This window comes from Phyllobates terribilis, unplaced genomic scaffold, assembly GCF_046119375.1.
Source record: "Phyllobates terribilis strain yellow unplaced genomic scaffold, ASM4611937v1 Scaffold_5__5_contigs__length_657084704, whole genome shotgun sequence".
NCBI lineage: Eukaryota > Metazoa > Chordata > Amphibia > Anura > Dendrobatidae > Phyllobates > Phyllobates terribilis.
Genome location: NW_027362765.1, coordinates 154,088,122 through 154,111,050, shown reverse-complemented (window position 1 = coordinate 154,111,050; position 22,929 = coordinate 154,088,122).

The following is a 22,929-nucleotide window of genomic DNA, read 5'->3' as shown; positions in this document are numbered from 1 at the left end:
TCCAGTTATCAGATGTAAAGTGAGGGTGGCCCGCATTCTTCAGCTAGGACAGGAGACTGCTCAGACTTGAGGAGCTACAGGAACCTCAGAGTTACTCAGTAGACGCTGCTCACTGTCGTGTCATAGGCAGAGGGACGAATTGTGAGCAGGCAATGTCCTGCAGTCTTTAACAAAACAATAGAGAGCACTTAATTAATAGATTAGTAGACAAAGTAACAAAAGGATGTGAGCACTATCTAGATTTAAAGTAGAGAATACTTATTTTTTGGGCTCTCAAGGTCATATGAGTGGGTTAAAGGCCCCATTAAAATACCTTTTTGCTTCTCTACTGCCTTGAATCCCATCTTGTCACAGCCAGTTTTTGTATCCATTTTTTCATCCTCACCTTCAATGAGCAATTATTTTTTCTTTTCCCCTTGGCAATGCTGTAAGATGACATGCTTATTCTAGAAGATTATGTATTTTTTAATAGCACAATATTGCAGTGTATCTTTTATTACAAAGCTTCAGGTGGTGGAACAAAAAACAATTTCATAATGCCTAGGGATTTCTGGGTTTGGTTTTTATGGTGCCCAGTGAGTGTTAAAATGGCATTATGCTACTTTTACAAAATAACAACACTTGTTTTGTGCGACCATATTTTGAGACCCAGAACTGTTTTGTGTTGACAGAATTGTATGAGGGCTTATATTTTGCAGAGCAAGATGTCGTTTTTTTATTGGTACCATTTGGGGGTACATATAATATTTTGATCACTTTTTATTGCAATATTTGAGGAGGAGACCAGAAAAACAGCAATTCTGGCATTTTTTTACAGTCTGAGATAAATAATGTGATATTTTAATAATTTAGATCATTGCAGACAATTTTAATTAGATACAATTTATGAATAGAAGGAAGGAAATTTTCCCATACAGTTTTCTCTATGGATAGTGATCACTAATGTAGGTGTATCTAAAATCTTACCTAGAATTTCTCCTGATTCTCTGGGGTCCCATGCATGATAGATAGCTGCTATCTCTCCCAATTCCCCCATACACATGAGCGCACACTCTGCTGAGCGATCTTGTGTTCTCTATGAGAGAGCCAGTGCCAGACTCCTCTGGCAGCAGCTTATCTCGCTGAAAAGCAAAAGTATCAGCAGTCCAAAATCAGACACACCGGATCCTTATCTTCCCCGACTTTAGTCTTATGTCTATGGTGATTCACCAAAGTTCTAGTTGAAATATCTCCAAATTGGAAGATTCACTGACAAAGGGATAACATAACCTTTATTATAAATATCTCAAAATGATAATATAGAAATAGTGCACTAAATATTCACACCCTGATGATTAATCAGATAGTGACAAATTAACCATCGATACCCATATACCCTATGACTCTACATATAGGTTGAGGCGCACACAGCACCACCACTATCAAACGTTCCTTGTCTCTATGCGTTTCGTCGTCCAATCCATAAACGACTCATCAGGAGACTTATATGTGTAATGACCTATATTTTACTTTAAAGAGACTGAACGATAAACCCCTAAAAACCTATGTTCAAACAATAACTAATATGGCAACAAGATTTTTGTATATACAATATGCCCAGGGGGAAACTTCTCCCTACTTAAAATCCATGCTCCTATCCTTGGTTGAATAGGTCCATAACCAGGAGGAACCTTCAGGTGTGGAACATGTAAGGCTTGTGGTCATATCGTATCCAACTTGGATTAGAATTCAAAAGTGTGTCAATGAGACTCGAAATATAATGGATCAACCCATATGCTCAAATAGATTTTCTATCAATTTATTCCATATTGCATGCTATAACTGGGATCCTTTCTTTGTTAGTGGGGGGGGGGGGGGTAAGAGGCCTGTTTTTCCATTAGTATAAGCCGAGGCAGTGGAATCCGGACGGTGATGTCAAATCCATTTTAAAATATTTTATTTTTCATTTCCGAGATAATAGTGAGGAAAAATCGATCAGCCAAACAGCTAACACTTTGTCTAGCACTTTGGAAGACCCGACATGTCTGTACATTGCATGTACAGACCATTGATTTTGATCGAATGTGTGTAATCCTCACTTTCCTCTATAGGGGCACTGTAGCTCATTTGAACACTTTTTGCAGGAATCCACAGATTACGGCTGATTGCTGGAGTTTGAAGGCGTAGATCACTCTGTCAAAAACTCTTTTAACTTTTTCAAAGCATAGTGTGGGTGGATCCATAAAGGTTTGGGTGGATCCATGGGTTTGGGTCTTGACTGTTCCCATAAAAAATATAAGATAAGATGAAAGACCCATTTCTGAACGAATTTGACATGAGCAACTCTTACAAATCAACCAGGAAACAATAATACTGATCTGTGGAAAAGGCATCAATCAAATCCTTATCATCTTATCACAACCACAATTATAGTTAATTATAATGTATTCTGTATTAAGTATTTATATACAGTTTGTGCAAGTTAATGCCCATGTAATTCATGTCGTATAAAGGTATAATTAGATCCATGGAGCAGAAAGAGAGAGTCAAATCTACAAGGGGTAATTACTGTAAAGCAACACTAATTCCTCAACATTAAAAGACTTAATATTTTAATCACCTTGTATGTCAAGAGAGTCATGACAGTATCGCTGATGTCAGAAAATATGGTTAACATTCATCAAAAATTAAAATTTCTAATTAATAGAGTTCAAAAAAGGATGGTGATGATATATGGAAGTAATGTTTGGGTGATGTGTTGCATGCATGTATTCAAGGAGTTAAGGGACTAATAATTGATAATTGTAATGCTTAAAAGGAATTTCCTAGTGGTTGTGTAAATGGTGGTAAGGGGGTCATAGCTACTATTGCGGGGGGGTGGGGTGCTAATGTAAGGAAAATAAGCAACTATTCGTATTAATATAGGTCCTCCAGGAATCAGAGGTGTATGCATGTAACAGATACATCGAGGTCTAATATTGGTAGAACTACCCCTATCCACTCACAATATCCTAATTAGACAGTTATTATGGGGGTGGCCAAACCAGAGAGACCCTTTATGTTCATGAATAAGACCAGATTATACAATTCAGGGACCTCCACCTCCACCAATCTTCCTTGACGAATGCTCAGTGATTCTTTCTCATCCAGAAAAAAGAAGTGGACTCAGGGAGTCTCTGGTTTCTATATACAACACAAATAGACTTATTTTCATAGGTCATATCCAGGTGCAGCAATCTCTCCTAGGCTAAGAAACAGGACAGATGTGATCTGGATACAGGTCCTGAGGTGGGATTTGGGCCTCCACAAAGTAATCTGGCCATAATTAGGCATAGCTCTTATACATAGTGTATCAGGCTTCTTAGTATTGAGTCAGCTTCACCCAAAATCCACCAGAACACCACTGAAGAATGAAGCATCAAACCTAGATGATTCCTCCACTGCCCCTTTTAAATATGGTCACTGGCAGTTATTGGGCCTGATTCTAATATAGCCCAGAAAAAGTAGATGAAGAAGTGGACTCAGGGAGTCTCTGGTTTCTTTATACAACACAAATAGACTTCTTTTGATAGGCCACATCCATGGACAGCAACCTCTCCTGCGCTGAGAAAGAGGACAAATTCGGTCTGATTACAGGTTCTATGGGTTAGATTTGGGCCTCTGCACAGGAATCTGGCCATATTCATGCAAAGCTCTTGTACAAAAGTCCATTAGGCATAAATTCATAGAAAGGTAGAATTGGAAGGGACATCTAGGGTCATCTGGTCCAACTCCCTGCTTAATGCAGGATTCACTAAATCATCCTAGACAGATGTCTGTCCAGCCTCTGTTTGAAGACTTCCATTGAAGGAGAACTCACCACTTCTCATGGCAGCCTGTTCCACTCATTAATCACCATCACTGTCAAAAAGTTTTTACTAATATCTAATCTGTATCTTCTCTCATTCAGTTTCATCCCATTGCTTCTAGTCTTTCTTTGTGCAAATGAGAATAAAGCTGATCCCTCTACAGTGTGACAGCCCTTTAGATATTAGTAGACAGCTATTAAGTCTCCTCTCAGTCTTCTCTTTTGCAAGCTAAACATTCCCAGATCCTCTAACAGTTCCTCATAGGACATTGTTTGTAGACCGGTCACCATTCTGATCGCTCTTCTCTGAACTTGCTCCAGTTTCTTCATGTCTTTTTCAAAGTGTGGTGCCCAGAACTGGACAGAGTATTCCAGATGAGGTCTGACCAAAGAGGAGTAGAGGGGGATAATTACTTCACGTGATCTAGACTGTATTCTTCTGTTAATGCAAACCAGAATTGTGTTTGCCTTTTTTGCTGCTACATCACACTGTTGACTCATGTTAAGTCTGTGATCTATTGGCATACCCAAGTCTTTTAGCATGCACTGTTGCTTAGCTCTATTCCTCCCATTCTGCATATGTTTTTTTCATTTTTTCTTCTTGCCCAGATGTAGGACTTTGCATTTTTCTCCATTAAAACCCATTCTGTTAGTTGTGGCTCACAGTTCCAGTTTGTTTAGATCTTTTTGAATCCTCTCTCTTCTCTAGTATGAGCTATCCCTCCTAGCTTTATGTCATCAGGAAATTTAATCAGTTTACCCTCAATTCCTTCATCTAAATCATTGATAAAGATGTTGAACAACACAGGGCCCAGGAAAGAGCCTTCTGGTACCCCGCTTGATACATTCTTCCAACTGGATTTCTAACCATTTATGATCACTCTTTGGGTCAGATCACAAAGCCAGTTATGAATCCACCTAATAGTTGCCTTGTCCATTCCATAGTTGGTCATTTTTTCAATAAGGACGGTATGAGATACTTTGTCAAATGTTTTACTGAAGTCAAGATATACTATATCTACTGCGTTTCCCTGATCCACCCAGTCAGTGATTCTGTCATAGAAGGAAATGAAGTTAGTCTGACATGACTTATTAGTTACAAACCCATGCTGGCTCTGGTTAATAACTTCATTCTCATGAAGGTACTTGCACAAAATGTTGTTTAATAATTTCTTCAAAGATCAATCCTGGTATAGAAGTAAGGCTCACAGGCCTATAGTTCCCTGGGTCCACCTTCTTCCCCTTTTTGAAGATAGGGACAACATTTGCTCTTCTCCAGTCTTCTGGGACTTCTCCTGTTCTCCAAGAATTTTCAAAGATTATGGAGAGTGGTTCAATAATTTCCTCTGCTATCTCCTTCAGTACCCTAGGATGTAATTCATCTGGACCTGGAGACTTGAATTAATTTATGTTAGCTACGTATTCCCTCACTATCTCTCTGTTTATACATAGTGTGGATTCTTCTATTCCTTCAATAGTACAATGAAGATCAGTTGATGTTACATTTACTTTCTCAGAGAAAACAGATGCAAAATAGGAATTTAAAAGTTCAGTCTTCTCAGCATCATTTTTTACCACTTTACCATTTTCATCCTGTAAAAATCCTACAGCATGTTTGACTTTTCTTTTACTTTTGACATACCCCCAAAATCCTTTTGCAGCAGTCGTAAGGGCCTAGGGTACTCGGTAGCTGGACCGGCAGTCTTCCAGGGAGGTCACGGTGGCAGTGGCCCAGCTCCGTGGCCCTGGCCGAGCAGATGAAGGGAGTATTTATAGGGGATTCATAGTCTTTATGTGACACCACCTGTGGTGCCTGGATAGGGATGACCAGCGCTGCTTTGTGGACCCTGGGGGATAGATCGAATAGCAGCTGAGATGAAACACTTCCCACGGGTGAAGTGGGCCCCCAGAGATTGAGAAAGCTTATATGAAGGATGGCGGCAGGGGAAACAGGGTGCAGAGAGCAGGGCGGCAGCAGTGATGATAGTTGTGGTGGTAGCACAGCTGTGGGGAGGCGCAGAAGAAGACAGACATGAGGAATGCAGTCCGGTTACCTTTACTGCAGAAAAAGCTGTTTAATCCGGGGCACTGGTCACTAGGTCCAGGAGGGTTCGGTCAGCCTGGAAGCAATTGGAGTCCACCCCGTCAGGTGGGTTTGGAGGCCTGCCTGCTGTGCTTCTCTGTTGCGGGCCCTGCTGCCTGTGAGCTATCATGCGGTCCCTTTTCTTCACTCCTGCCCTAAGCTCCGTACTAGCCGGCGGTGCGAACCTATAACGGGTACTGCCGTCTTGGGTGCAGCTCCGGGTTCCAGTTATGCCGCTGTGCTGCTGGGCTTCTGCTTGTGGCCAGAAAACTTGCAGTCTCCTGTCTCCCAGATTCGGTTCCTGGGACGTTCAATCCCTGTACAACCCAGGACTCTGGCGTCCTCTACTCCGCTGCCTGGGGTGAGCTCTTCTCTTGCTCTGCTCCCCAGAACTTTCTCCTTCTCTCTCTGCTGCTTTCTCCCCCTCTCCCTTCCCTCTCACACTCACTGACTAACTCCTCCCCCCAGCCGGAAAAGGCAGCACCCCAAAATAGGGTGTAGAGCTCCCCCTTCAAGTCAGAACCTGTGTGTGCATGTGGGGTTTACCTGATGTGGGGAGCTCCTCCTGCTTCCAAGCGTAATATCACCTCCGGTGAAGGAGGCAACACTACTGTGGCAACCGGCCCATGGGGCGCCAAATTCTCCCCTAGTGAAGCACAGTAAGTCCCGGACTGTAAAGACATAAGGGTGCAAGTTAACAATGAACAATTTCTTCCCTTTTTGGGGAGTCGCATTTCTTAAACGATACATTATTATCCCAAATGCAAAAAGTACAAAAAAAAATCAGAAAAATGCAAAATATAAACCATTCAACAAGGTGCCTGTGACAACGCCTATCCGGGGCGTCACCTCACAGCTTTGTAGTGCAGCTCGGTGGAAACCGCCCCAAACCACCTCAAACTTCTTCCCTGGGTGTGGCTACAGGGCACAAAGACCATGGTTTGACATGGTTCTTCAGCCACGCCGACGGTTTTTTGACGTCAGGGTTGGATGCGAACCACCCTTTTGTTTTTTCATTGTCCTGGCCACACCTAGTCCTATGGCCCAATTGTCCATTAACAGGTTAGTATGTACACTTATTCAATTTAGCTTAGAAGTTTATACAGTAGTCTCTGTAAGTAGTTTATGCGTAGTGATTACTGGGTCTCACATTACTTAGTCCGGGTGGACACAAGCTTTTTCAACATTCTAACTTGGTCATATGTACATTTGCTAACTCTTATAATACTCTATAAACCATGCTTATAACGAACTGGGGTCTGACCTAGTGTATTATGCTGCGATCTACGTAACACTGGTGGTTCTGTTGACCTTTCTTGATCTGAGGTGTCTACTGTAGGTGTGGTAGGCTCACTGTGGACTACACTACGGTTAGTCTGATGTAGCACAGGTAGGCTTGGTAGTCTTCTACGACCTCTTTGACTCACCATGGGCACGACAGATTCACCGCTAGCAGGGGGTAGATTCTCCTGATCCGCTGCTGATGAGGCATCTGTTTCTGGGGCCGACTGGTCTTCACGAGGACCCAAGGTCTCTGCTGTTTCTCGTGTAGTCATCAGTGGAAATGTGAAGACTGGTACCACCACTGCCTGGTTTACCTGAGTCCAAGACTAAGGAAATTCTCCTAATATGGTGCGGACCTTCCCTTCAACCTCTTCTATCTGCTGAGGAGTGTCTTGACTTCTAACTCATTCACGCAGTTGATATGGGCACACCTTCAGGTGGTCTCTAGATACAGAAGCAGAAGTTCTCCCTGAATCTTTAGTAATGAGGCAAACCTTACTGTTGTCAAAGTGAGAGGGCAAGATGGTATACGGCTCAACCTCCCACTGGTCATCCAGCTTATGAGTTCTCCGCTTTCTTTTCAGCACCTGTTCTTCTGGGGACAAGGGAGCGGCAAGGGCTTAGGGTACTCGGTAGCCGAGCCGGCAGTCTTCCAGGGAGGTCACGGTGGCAGTGGCCCAGCTCCGTGGCCCTGGCCGAGCAGATGAAGGGAGTATTTACAGGGGATTCATAGTCTTTATGTGACGCCACCTGTGGTGCCTGGTCAGGGATGACCAGCACTGCTGTGTGGACCCTGGGGAATAGATGGTATAGTAGCTGAGATGAAACACTTCCCACGGGTGAAGCGGGCCCCCAGGGATTGAGAAAGATTATATGATGGATGGCGGCAGGGGAAACAGGGTGCAGAGAGCAGGGCGGCAGCAGTGATGACAGTTGCGGTGGTAGCACAGCTGCGGGGAGGCGCAGAAGAAGACAGACATGAGGAATGCAGTCCGGTTACCTTTACTGCAGAAAAAGCTGTTTAGTCCGGGGCACTGGTCACTAAGTCCAGGATGGTTCGGTCAGCCTGGAAGCAATTGGAGTCCACCCCATCAGGTGGGTTTGGAGGCCTGCCTGCTGCGCTTCTCCGTTGTGGGCCCCGCTGCCTGTGAGCTATCATGCGATCCCTTTTCTTCACTCCTGCCCTAAGCTCCGTACTAGCAGGCGGTGCGAACCTATAACGGGTACTGCCGTCTTGGGTGCAGCTCCGGGTTCCAGTTATGCCGCTGTGCTGCCAGGCTTCTGCTTGGTGCCGAAACCCGGGACACTGGTCACTAGGTCCAGGAGGGTCCGGTCAGCCTGGAAGGAATCGGCGTCCACCCCATCAGGTGGGTTTGGAGGCCTGCCTGCTGCGCTTCTCCGTTGCGGGCCCCGCTGCCTGTGAGCTATCATGTGGTCCCTTTCTTCGCTCCTGCCCTAAGCTCCGTACTAGCAGGCGGTGCGAACCTATAACGGGTACTGCCATCTTGGGTGCAGCTCCGGGCTCAGAACCTGTGTGTGCATGTGGGGTTTACCTGACGTGGGGAGCTCCTCCTGCTTCCAAGCGTAATATCACCTCCGGTGAAGGAGGCAACACTACTGTGGCAACCGGCCCATGTGGCGCCACACTTTCTTATTGCTTTTGACATCTCTTGCAAGTCTTAATTCATTATCAGCTTTAGCTAATCTGATACATGCCCTACAGGTTCTGCAGACAGCATTATATTCTTCTTTAGATATGCCTCCCTTTTTCCATTTGATAAACATTTCTTTCTTCCTTTTTAGCATGTGTTTAAGTTCTGTGTTCATCCATCCTGGTTTCCTTAAATGCTTCCATTTCTTCCCTCTTTTAGGGATTGTTAACAATTGTGCTTTGAGAATCTAATTTTTCAAAATTTCCCATCCTTCCTGAACATTTCTGTCCTTAAGGACATCCAGCCATTGGATCCCTCCTATCCTCCTTCTGAGTCCTTAAAATCTGCCTTTCTGAAATCCAACCTTGAAGTCTGACTCTTCACAGGTCTTTCTCCTCTATTTATATCCGGATCATTCAGACAGAACCTGAAAACTCATCTCTTCAAGAAAGCCTACAGCCTGCCATGACCCCGCTGCCTCCTCAACACCACTTGAGCTGCTGCCTTACCAACACCGGACCTGCGCCTCACCAACACCGGAGCTGCTGCAACCCCCCACCTACTGTCTCCTTCCAAACCACCCTGTAGAATGTAAGTCCACAAGGGCAGGGTCCTCCTCCATCTGTACCAGTCTGTCATTGTTTATTTGTTACTGTAAGTGATATATTTTTTTTGTATGTAACCCCTTCTCATGTACAGCACCATGGAATCAATGGTGCTATATAAATAAATAATAATAATAATAATAAATGTATCCAAAATTCTATGGATTTCTTAGTATGAGGTCAGCTTCCCCCTCCAAATCCACCAGAACATCACTGAAGAAGGGAGAATGAAACCTGGGTGCCTCATCCACTGCCCCTCTTTGATATGGCCACTGGCAGTAACTGGGCCAGATCCTACTATATAGTCCATATTTAGTGAACTAAACTAGGATGACACCATCTCTTGTTTGCTCAGATGCTCATCCAAGTCTGGTGCCAGAATAATCATCAGTCTTGTTCTCCATTTGCCATCACGATATATAAGTACTTGACTTCCTACTAAGGTGAATTTCACCCAGATTTCCAGAGTCCAGGGAAAACCCTATATTTGTATATTTAAATGGAGCTCAACACATTGCAAAGTTTCCAAAACACCTGAATGGAAAATGAAAATCATACAGAATCATATTATTTTTCTAAGCTCTTTTATGAAACAGATCATGAACCTGCACATTGGAGAAGCAGAGACGTTCACCTGCTCATAAATAACCACAGCTTTCCCTCTATTCCCCGAACGTTCCTCCACCAGCTGTGATAAACACACAACCATATGTTTCCCATGGGGTCGTCCCCCCACAGACACTGCACAGACGCCCATATGTTGACAACCTGTTTAAACACAAAATAAAGAAGAAGATGCTGAGAACACCTCACCATCATCTACTAGAGACCTGTCATGTCAGGGGGTAAATGTTATGCAGCAATCCTCATTGTTCATCCTCTTCTTGATGTTAACCGATTTATAGCGATATTTGTGTTTGAAAAGCTGGGTGACAACAGTGATGGCCAGGATCTCAAATCCCACAGGAGTTGTCAGCTTTTCCAGGCCAATTTTACAATATTATTCACTAAGTAGGCAGATTTGATATTCAGGGACCAACATTAATAATTAAAAGACACTGAATATTTTATTCTCAATATACAGCATTTCAACAGGCAAAATGTATTTTTTTGCATTTTTTTTCATTGACTTCAATGGCTCAAATGCTTCAGACAAAAGTCCATAGGCTCATGCATATATCAGGTTGTGTTCTCAGCCACAGCCTGATGCAAGTGTTCATTTTGAAATGAGTTGCATTACCAGGTACCGCTAAGTCCATGACAACATTTACAGTGGGGGAAATAAGTATTTGATCCCTTGCTGTTTTTGTAAGTTTGCCCACATGAGCAGTCTATAATTTTAGGGGTAGGTTAATTTTAACATTGAGAGATAGAATATCCCCAAAAAAATAAAGAAAATCACATTGTATAAATTAGATACATTTATTTGCATTTTGCAGTGAGAAATAAGTATTTGATCCCTCTGGCAAACAACACTTAATACTTGGTGGCAAAACCCTTGTTGGCAAGCACAGCAGTCAGACGTTTTTTTGTAGTTGATGAGGAGGTTTGCGCACATGTCAGGAGGAATTTTGGTCCACTCCTCTTTGTAGATCATCTCTAAATTATTCAGATTTTGAGGCTGTCGCTTGGCAACTCGGAGCTTCAACTCTCTCCATAAGTTTTCTATGGGATTAAGGTCTGGAAACTGGCTAGGCCACTCCATGACCTTACTGTGCTTCTTTTTGAGCCACTCCTTAGTTGCCTTGGCTGTATGTTTTGTGTCATTGTCTTGCTGGAAGACCCAGCCATGACCTATCTTCAATGCTCTTACTGAGGTTGTTGGCCAAAATCTCGCTATACGTGACCCCATCCATCTTCCCTTCAGTACAGTGCAGTCATCATGTCCCCTTTGCAGAAAAGCACCCCCAAAGTATAATGTTTCCCCCACCATGCTTCACGGTTGGGACCATGTTCTTAGGGTTGTACTCATCCTTCTTCTTCCTCCAAACACGGCGAGTTGAGTTAATGCCAAAGATCTAAATTTTTGTCTCATCTGACCACAACACCTTCTCCCAATAACTCACAGAATCATCTGTGGCGCCCCGGGGGTTCGGTTGTCACAGGGGTATTGCACCTCAACCAGCGGTGTGATATTCCACTCCCAGGTAAGGATGGAGTGTGGACCAGGGCTCAGTTAGCTGCATACATACACTTACACACTTCCCATTTCCGGCCAGGGACATAGTCAGTCGTGACTGCATACTAATGGGAGCACCGTAGAGCTGTCCCCCGGAAATGAGGAGTGTATATGTGTGCAGCTAACTGAGCCCTGGTCCATACTCCATCCCTACCCGGGAGTGGAATACCACACCTCTGGCAGAGGTGCAATATCCCTGTAGCAGCCGAACCCTCGGGGCGCTACATTAGCAATGGTTTTCTTGGTGACTGTGTTCCCAGCTGGCTTGAGATCATTAACAAGTTCCTCCCATGTAGTTTTAGGCTGATCTCTCACCTTCCTCATGATCAAGGATACCCCATGAGGTAAGATTTTGCATGGTGCCCCAGATCGATGTCGATTGACAGTCATTTTGTATTTCTTCCATTTTCTTACTATTGCACCAACAGTTGTCTCCTTCTCACCCAGCGTCTTAATTATGGTTTTGTAGCCCATTCCAGCTTTGTGCAGGTCTGTGATCTTGTCCCTGACATCCTTAGAAAGCTCTTTGGTCTTACCCATGTTGTAGAGGTTTCAGTCTGACTGATTAATTGAGTCTGTGGACAGGAGTCTTTTATACAGGTGACTATGTAAGACAGCTGTCTTTAATGCAGGTAACGAGTTGATTAGGAGTGTCTGACTGGTCTGTAGGAGCCAGAACTCATAATGGTTTGTAGGGGATCAAATACTTATTTCTCACTGCAAAATGCAAATAAATTTATCTAATTTATACAATGTGATTTTCTTGATTTTTTTGGGATATTCTATCTCTCAATATTAAAATTAACCTACCCTTAAAATTATAGACTGTTCATGTCTTTGTCAGTGGGCAAACTTACAAAAACAGCAAGGGATCAAATACTTATTTCCCCCACTGTAAGAGGTTGCAGCGCTATGGCAAGCTCCAAAGCTTCATTCTGCTGATCAGAACACAGGACCCCTCTGATCATATATCATAAGGATGGGCATTTACATAAGAACTTCTTTGGGCTTCTTTGGTTTTCTTGCAGATTTTTTTTTATTTCACATTAGCATTGTCCCATCCGTTTTTAATAGAGTGGCTTAAGGTAAAAACACACATATAAGCCATACCTGGAACATGCTGCCTTTGGTGCCTCCAACAGGGTAGAAAAATATTACAAAAAAGCACTGTTCATAGTGCAATTCATATTTTCACACTAAGTTTTTTGAGGAGTTCAAAACCCACAGGTTTTAGGGTATGTGCACACAGCGTTTTATAGACGTGATTTCCCTCAGGTCCATTCTTTGTTGTCTTTGATGCCATTTTTGCTGCAGCTTTGCCACCAGCGTAGTTTTTTTTTCAATTGTACATATAAGGGCTTATTCAGACGTCCGTATTTGGTCAGTATTTTGTGTCAGTTTTTGTATGCGAAAACCAGGAGTGGAACTTACAGAGGAAGACAATAATTGAAAGATTGACACCGGTTTTGCGTTTTGGAGACTCTCATGGTTTTGACATACAAATAAATACTGATGAATTACTGATCAAAAATACTGATGTATGAATAAAGCCTAAAATAGTGGAGGCTTCCAAGCAGAAGCCACCTGAAGAATGGTCAGATCACTTATTTTGGCTACTTCCAAGCAGAAGCCACCTGAATAATGTCCAGATTACTTATTTTGGCCACTTCCAAGCTTAAGCCACCTGAAGAATGTCCAGATCACTTATTTTGGCCACTTCCAAGCAGAAATCACCTGAATAATGGTCAGATCATTTCTTTTAGCCACTTTCAAAGCTTGAAAAGGTTAAAAGAAGTAAAAAAAGACTGAACATATGCACAGCGAATTGTTTTGACATGGCAATGCGTATGATCATTCATTTTTACATTTTTAACGCTTTTTCAGGTGAGTAGATACAGCGCAGGTAGACACAGTTGCAACATAGCTGGAACAGTGCTAGTCCGGGAAGTGAGTATATGGTGTTTTTATTTTATATAGGGTATTGTTTCATTTAAGAAGGGATTGTCCATGTAGTGGACAACCCTTTTAAAAATCATTGTTCTAGGCAGCATATTATTCTGTATAAATAGGAGATGTGCAGCTGAAAACATGATGTTCTAGGCACAAAGAACGATTGTATTAAAGATCGTTCTGAGCTCACAGAAGTATGGTTGGCCTGTTTAAAAAGGCCATTAAATGACCGCTGTTTGGCTTGCAAATAGCCTATCGGTAATCATGTCTACATGGGCCTTTATGCTAGTAATCTGGCTGCCCTCTCAGTCCATATGCTAGACATAACACAGCATCAATATTGTCTGGAGTGTTCCTTGAAGATTGTTGTTAAGAGGTTACTACTAGTGTTGAGCGAGTATGTTCTATTAACCCTTTCGCCGAGTATACTCGGGCCGAGCTCCGAGTATTTACAGCTGCTCAGTGATAAGGTTAAATCGCTCCCGTGTGCGTGATTTGCAACTGTTTGACAGCTTTATTACATGTCAGGAATGTCTATTTCTTACACATTCCTCACATGTAATAAAGCTGTCAAACAGTTGCAAATCATGCACACGGGAGCGATTCAACCATATCACCGAGCAGCTGTAAATACTTGGAGCTCGGCCCGAGCATACTCGGACAGAACATACTCGCTTAACCCTAGTTACTACACTTATATCTCTATTTCGATTCCCCATGATAATACTTCTATCAGGATTAAATGTGATCTCACTAGTAACACATGTTAAGGTTTTATGGCGGCGGTATTTTCCCACTGACTTGGGCTGTTATTCCCTGAGCATACGCTGTCCCTGACCAGATGATTACGGATCGGCCCACCTTATCTCTAAGACCCTCCTTAATAACTGGTTTCCTTCCCACATGACATAAATCCCTCTCAGGTCTTAATTAGTGGTCGGCAAAAGTCCTAAATTAAGCTCTTTATGTTACAGATGAAAATCCTTAGGCTGACGGCAAATGGTGTAATATTAGATGGCGTCCCACAGATAGACGGAATGTGTATTTGCCTGCAAATAATAAAGATATGCTATGATCACAATCAGACCTGAAATAGTTTTTACACTTAGATTACACGGACTTCTTAAAGTTTTCGTCTGATGAATACAACTATTGTGCATATGTAAAAGGGCTGAAAATTAGTCTGCCACCCTCTTACCCAATAATAAAGTCTTTATACCACCTAAACCCCAAGGTCTGGGAAAGAGATGTCCTTTATTGCCTTTGACCCTGCAGCAGTGCAGACCACCTGGCTATCCAAGTTGCCTTATTACTATGCAGTAGTACTTGTACTAATACCTAACACTATACCACCAGCAATGTATTATTTTGGGGTATTATCAGTAGGGTACACACTGTAATGTATATATTAATGTTCATTTCTGCTATTTTTCTATGCTTCCAGTAACTGATTTATGATAGATGTGCAAAAAATTAATGACCACCACGAAAGCAATGCAAGTAAAAGCCTAATTCATGGGAGATATGCCCCAGTCAAATAATGCTCAGGCATCTAATCCTATTGTAGGCCAGAAGATTCAATGTTGCTCCAATTCAGAGTTAAATACTTATTTTGTTTCTTCTCCAAACTCTCATGTTCCCCAAAAAGGAAACCCAGAATTCCCTCCAGTTCTGGAAGAACTTATTTTTCAGACATAAATATCCAAATGTAGATTTCGGGCTCCCCAAACAGGAGAGGGACCAGAATGGCCAGTGACGGACTTGCTGTCTGTAATATCTGACTCCACTGGCCTCACTGGAATGATGGCGCTCACTCCAATGAAGGCACTTCCTTCCCTTGTTACCTGATAGATCTACAGTGGGGAAAAAAAGTATTTAGTCAGCCACCAACTGTGCAAGTTCTCCCACTTAAAAAGATGAGAGAGGCCAGTAATTGACATCATAGGTAGACCTCAACTATGGGTGATATTTTGGGTGATGTTGTTTTCAGCTTTTATCTTTGTTATATACTGTACTGATTTTTTTTATGCTTATGTGTGTGCTAACACTTATAGTGGGAGGACAGGCCCCATTCTTGTGTTCTTGCATTGGGATCTCCTTTCCATAGCAATTATTTTTGTATGTCGGACATGTGTGTGTTTTTTCAACAAGGCAAAGCAGTAATTTGGACTGATTGTAGTTTTCTTATTTTCTTTCCCTGACTTTTTATTTTTAAATTTTTTTCATTTATTTCACGCACTGTGCCCCCCATAAGGATATAAAAGTCCTTTAGGGGGCATTTCAATATTTAAATACATTTTTTATTATTGCTGATCTTCTCTGTAACTGAGGCTGGCATACTAGCTTCAATTAATGCAAATTCAACCTCCTGATTGAAGTGTAGAACTACTGAGACCCAGAAGACCCTGCTCCATCTCTGCTCCCGCCAATCACATGATCACTGGGACAGGAGAAGGAAGAACTGTTAGTGGTTTCTATATTGTATTCTCAGCACTGTGTTTACAACAATTAGGAAGGCTGAGGTGGTAATAAACAATGTTTGTTGTAGGGACACTGGCCATTTCTGATAGCCGGCTTCCTGGTCCAAGAGTTAAACGTTCTCTGAGCAACTGTTGACTCTTCAATAAAGTTCTAAAATGTCATTGCAGAATTGGGTGCAAACCAACCCGATGTACTTCTGGCACTTTAGGGTTATGTGTCTGACAGTTAGGATCAAACTGACGCCTCCGCTACCCTTATATAATTTATACATCATAGCAAAATTCTAGCACAATTATTTGTGATGTGTAAACCTTTGAGAAACCTACATATATATCCAAATCATTACATAATCAGTCGCTTTATTCATTATTTTCAAACACTGAGGATTTGATAGGCGTAACAAAATAATTACACATAGAATCAAGGACACTTGAAGGTCGAATACTGGTAGATCTTGGTTCTGGTCATCAACTGCATTCTGCTATCTATACATAAAACCATTAAATTTAATCGAAATGAAATACCCACAATTCTTTCCATAAATGGCTTCCTCTAAATTTCTATAATTAAAGATCTGATTAAGCATAATTCTGGTAGAGGACCACCAAGTAAGATCTTAATGTTCTAACCTCAGAAGCCACCAGGGTAGCTGGTCAACCACATGTTGAAAAGTCAAGACTCCTGTTCTCAATAAGAAGCCATAGCTAAGGGGCTTTGTTAGGTTCGCCAAAAACTGCCTTTACTATGTTAGGAATAACAACCATCTTTTGTGGGAGGGTAGAGGGATCAAAATAACTTTTAAGATTCAAAAAGATCTACTGTCACTTTTGTTCCAGTCCATGATTTCTTACATATATTTCATGACTGGAGAAGGAGGAAGAAATTTATTAGACACACAGTCTTGAAGTGAGCTTCTGCCAAGAATGGAAACTTTGGATTATAAGTAAATAAACATGAACATGACAGGTAATAGTAGTACATGTGCACATCTAATCTGAGGTGGAGCTATGAGTAAGACCTGGAGTTTCTCGGACATCAGTCTGGATTATCTAGTAAAACTAGTTGCCTGTCATCTCCTGTTAACCTTTTCAGTCCTAAAATACCTATAATTCCTACACTGTGGTAAACATTTGGCCTCTATGTACACCCCTGCACCTGTGCCATGGAAAGGCCCCTAATGTTGTAGGAGAGACTATTGATCAACTTGTTAAATGTGCATATTTTCCTTGCAAGTTTAATTCAGATTCATTAAGAAGTTGACACTAGTTTTTCAGCTGCACAAAAATATAGGGATTTTTCAGAGTTTTTCGGCAGCTCTAACAACTTTTTGAAAAGGGTGAAGCTTAGCTAAAAGGATCTTGGCCGAATGTGGTCCTTTAGATTTATCAAAACGTATGACACAAAGCAATATGTACTTCAATGTAAACGTAGTCTAGTCTAGCATGCCTCTTAACGGATCGCATTTTGTTCCAATGCTCCCTTATTCAAGACTGACACCAAGATCCCATGGTGCCAATACATATTTGATAAATGTTGACCAAAAAGTTACCAATTTCTGCAAGATCAGAAAATGTATTCATTTGTATGTTACGACTTTCCCTCAATGGCAAATGTCAGGGGAAAGAAGTTTCTTACATGTTTGATTTCTCTTGGGTCTTACAGGCATTTGTCACCCTGTTCCCTTCAGAAAATAGAAACATTCTTGTTCTGACGCGCCAAGCATGCATGTTTATAATCAACTAAAGTGTTCAAATTTAGGGTTGGTAAGCCACGGGCTATCTGAGTGCGCAGTACACATTATATGATCCCATATTAATCCGTCCCTAAAAGTAAATGACGCACAATATAGTTGCAAAAATATGATAGCACTCAAAAGGAGACTCAGGCTTGGCGGATTTCACAAGAGGGCTTAACATAAACCTAACAAAAGTCCACCTCACTCCATCAGGAAGTTTGTGCCGTTCCCTAGCCAGTAAAGGCCACTAATAGTCTAAGTCCTCAGGCAGCAACAATTAATCTGTTTCCCAAGTCCGACTCGCACGAGACCAACTTAATTGGCACTACAATGGTGGCTACTCCTCTGGGCACTCAAGACTCTCAGAAACCAGTGAGACTTATCCCTGTCTACCTATTCTGGGTCCTTGCTTAACTGCAGTGATGAGCGAGATACAGACTCTCTCTAGAGTTTTTAGGAGCAGACCACACACTGGTTTTATAGACAAAAACAATAAATCTGGAATAGTTTTTTTATTTAGATTTTTTACAGCGTTCACCATGCAGTAGCAATTAGCATGTTAACTTTATTCTATTAAGAAACACAGTCCAGCTCATCAGTAATGCCTGAATCCAGTCTTGTCGGGAGCACGAATAGTGTTAATGCCAAAAACACCCAAAACTGAAAGTAAGAAAGAGAGATCCAGCTCCAGGGACATAGAGGTACTTGATGCACCAGAAACACGTTGATGTTTTTCTAATGTTCTAAACCGATATCGATGTTATTTGGAATTTTAACATGTACCTGGATCTCTCTTCCTTGCTTCCGACTTCATTCTCTGGGTTGACATGATAAGTTTTACTGCTTTTGCACAAGCAGATCACTTTTTTAAAAATATTTGTTTGGTTGTCATATTCTACGAGCCTTACTTTTTTCTTTGGAGTACATAAAATACTTTTTGAAACGTTTTATTTCATTTTTCGTAAGACGGAATAAAGAAAAACAATAATTCTGGCATTCTTCTAATATTTTTTATGCTGTTCTCCATTAGGGATTAACAATTGAAGAGTTTTATAGAACCAGTGAAAGCTAAGTGGGAGCATATATGTATATTACAGCTAAGTAGAATAAACTTCGGCAATCAAGTAGTTGCAAGTGAAGAGAGAAATTTTTTTCAACTGAACCAACCCATGTGTAAACAGATTGAGCCTACGTTTTGGCCTAACCAGTACTTTCTCAAGCAATATCTGTCTGGAAGGGGTCAAATGGTCCTGAGCTGATCTACTTATTTGAAAAATATTTAGATTTGAGAGTCCTCAGTGGTTGATACCTTTTAATAGCTAACTGAAAAGATGGCAACAGGTTGCAAGCTTTCGAGACTACTCAGGCCTCTTCATCAGGCTAGTATAACCCAAAATCTGAAGAATCACATATTTATACACAATAGGGCACAGAAATAATGCAATAGATGAGACAGGTGATGAAAAGCAGAGCTATTAATATGGGAGAGATAAACATGTCTACTTATTTGAAGATTACCACGTCTTACTTCAGAGTACCTACTTGCCATTACAGTTGAGTGAACCTATTTGTCTTGTATATTACTGCTGAATCCTGCTATGATGGCACGGGCACACCTTCCGTGCCCACGCCATCAATTCCAGTAAAAGCCAGCTGGGTTGGTTTAGAAGAGGGCTGCTTGGGTCGCCAGTACTTAAAAAGTATGTACGTCTATTGGATACTGTTAAAAGTATTGGCTGCTCCACCTTAGGCCTCTTCTGGCCTGTTGTTTGCCAGAAATCACACAGGGAGCATCAAGCAGCATGATGATGACTCGCCCCCTGGGCCGTGGGGCACTCGAGACCGGACTTCAGGGCAATGCTGGGAGTAGTAGTGGCGACCCGGTCCCGTGGCTCAGGGTGGTCAGACCAGTGGCAGCCTTTTATATGCTCTAGGTAATGTCCGACTACGCCACCCGTGGATTGCGGTCAGGGAGGACCGCCGCTGCAAGGCAGACCGCTGAGGCTGGTGTTGGGGATGCAGCGGGGAATAGTACGACTCCCCACGGGAGGAGTGTAGCCTCAGGGCAGTGTAATAGGATGCTGGGGGTGATGGTGCAGGCGCAGCAGTAACCACGCAGAGTCCAATAATGTAGTCCAGGGTCTTTTACTGATCTTATCACAGACCCACCAGGAGTACAGGGTAGGAATGGACCTGGGTGTCTGAGGGCATTCGGGCGAGCTCCGCTGGTCAGGGTGAGTGGGTAGGCCTACCCTTCTCTCTCTGCCCTTGCTGACTATCTCCCCCTTTAGTGGTATGATAGCCCACGTCCCTGAGCTTGCCGTGTACTACGCCAGTATGGCTTGCGACTCGGGCCTTAGGTACCTGTAGCTTCTCCGTGCTGTACCGGTCCCTCTGTGTGGCGGAGCCTCCAGGCTTCTTTGCCAAGGGACCTCAAATCCCTTGCGGGTTGGTTATCTGCTGCAGGGCCTGCAACCCTGACAGCCTCGGACCCCAGTGTCCGGTTGTGTAGTCTCTCTCTGCCAGGACCGGCTCTCGTCGCCTCTGTCCCTGGCTTTCTGTTCCTCCTTTGCCTCCCGGACTCCTCAGCTGCGGCTGACCTGTCCCTCTCTTCTGGGAACCCTTCTGGATGCTTCAGAAGTGGGTCCTGGTCTCTCTAACCCTGCCCTCAGTACCAGTTTTTATAGGGGCAGCCTGCTCCCCCTACTGGCCTGGGACAGGAGGTGCTGCATGCAAATGGTCCATGACCAGAGAACCTCCCTCCTGCTCACAGACACAGCCTTACAAGTTTGTGGCATCCAGGCCTGGGGTGACACATTCCCCCCTAGGAAAGCTTAGTACTCTGGGACTAAACAAGAAACACGATACAGGGTATAAATTATAACATAAACATAACAGAGAAGAAAACAACAAACAACACCACATATTGAGTTCTTTAGGTCACAGTATGGCCTGTGACCGGGTGTCCATTTCACCCAATAAGGCGAAGTCTCAACTGGTGTGGGGACCTGTCCAAAGCAAACCCCGAACGTTGGCCCTGGGCGTGGCTGCAAGGCGAAGCAAACTACTTTGGACCACTCGGGACCACGCCAGACAGGCTTTTCTTCCGTGGCCGTCTTCGCAAGAGGCACCAAGTGCAACTATTTACAAGGTAGTTCCGGTTATCCAAAGTTCATAACCTGTCAGTCCATATATCTAGACAAACTGGAGAAAACACTATTAGTTACAGGTAACAAACATATTAAATATATACATGGTACATTTAGATCTTGTACCTATATCCTCCAGCGAGCTGATGTTTGACCCCTAGTGCTCCTGGTTGACCTCCTTAACCCATTGTCTGGTGGTGGACCAACCTGGCTTTCCCCACTATCATTGAGGGTACTGCTACTAGCTGGGTGTACAGGCAGGGCAGGCAGCTGTCTGCGGGTCCTTTGGCTTACCGCAGGCATGGCAGGCTCACTGTCAGCAGAGGGTTGACTCTCCTGGGCTGCTGGCGTGGGTTCTTCCGCCTCTGGGGCCGCTAGCTCTTCTTGTTCTTCCTGTCCTCCTGTAGGCTTCTGCTGGGTAGGCTGAAGCAAGTGTAGGACGGGTACCACTTTTACGCCATTTATCTGAGTCCAGGTCCGGGGGAACTCTCCGAGAACTGTGCTGATCATCTCTTCCTTGTCCTCTGCGGGTTCAAGGTCATCTTGATCTTCACATGGACTCTGTAGTTGCTCGGGGCACCGTTTTAGGTGGTCTCTGGAGATGGTGCTAGTGGTTTCTCCTCCATCCGTGGTAATCACACATACCTTCGGGTTGTCGTGGTCGGACTGCAGTACTGTGTACGGGTCTCTCTCCCACTGGTCATCCAGCTTGTGTAACCTTCTCTTCCGCTTCAGGACCTGCTCACCAGGTTCCAGGGGACCAGCAGGGGCGTGTTGGTTGAAGAGCCTCTCTTGCTTTTCACTTGCTTGAGCCAGACTCCTCTCCACACTCTCCTGTACCTTCTTGTACTGTAGCCGCCGTTCCGTATCCCAGTCCGCGTCTGGGGAGGTGTCCTCAGGTGTCAGGACTCCCATTTCCAGGTCGATCGGCAGCTTACCTAGTCTTGCTCGCATCAGGTAAGCCGGGGTGCAATTTGTAGCATTCACCGGGATATGGTTGTACAAGTCAATCAGGTCTGGCAGCTTCTCCGGCCACAGGCAGCGTTCTTCCAGGGGTAACATCTTGAGGAGATCAATGACGATATTGTTCATCTTCTCACACAGCCCGTTGGTTTGCGGGTGCTAAGGCATTGTCCGAATCTTCCTACAGCCGTAGAGGTTGCAGAACTCCTGGAATACTTCAGCCTCAAACACTGGACCTTGATCTGTCAAGACCTTTTCCGGATACCCATGTGGACGGCAGAAGTGTTGCTGGAAGGCTCTGGCCGCTGTTTGGGCTGTCAGGTCTTTAACAGGAACTACTACCAGGAACCGGGAGTAATGGTCCACAATTGTCAGGGCATAGACGTAGCCCGACCGGCTTGGAGCCAATTTCACATGGTCCAGAGCTACCAGCTCAAGAGGCTGCCTGGTGACGATGGGCCTCAAGGGTGTTTGCTGGCTGGTACGGTCCTTCCTTCTGAGGTGACATGGGCCGCAGTCCCTGCTCCACTTCTCGATGGCCCTTCTCATGCCGACTCAGTAGAACCGCTCTCTCAGTAGGAACTCCAGCTTCTTCCACCCGAAATGTCCCGCTCTGTCATGGTAGGCCTCCAGGATCATTGCTGCATCGCGCCTTGGGACCACTATCTGCCAGGTCAGCTCTTGCGTCCGGTGGTTGACAAGCCTTCTGCACAGCTTACCCTCGTAGAGGAATAGCCTGCTTTTCTCCTTCCATATCTGCTTGGCTTCCTCTGGAGCGTATGGGCCAGGGCTAGCGTCTTCCTGGGTTAACATGTCTTTCACCAGGCGTATTGCAGGGTCGCTATCTTGCGTTTCAGCCCAGCCGTGGTGGGGTAAGGGATTGAACATGACGGTGGTTAAGTCCTTGTCTCTTACCCGGTGAGAACGCTGAGTGGCCCCATACCGGTGGAACGCAGGGAGCTCTATTTCCTCCAGCTCTTCCGAGTCGTCTTCTCCTTCAGGTAGGTGGGGCATTCTTGATA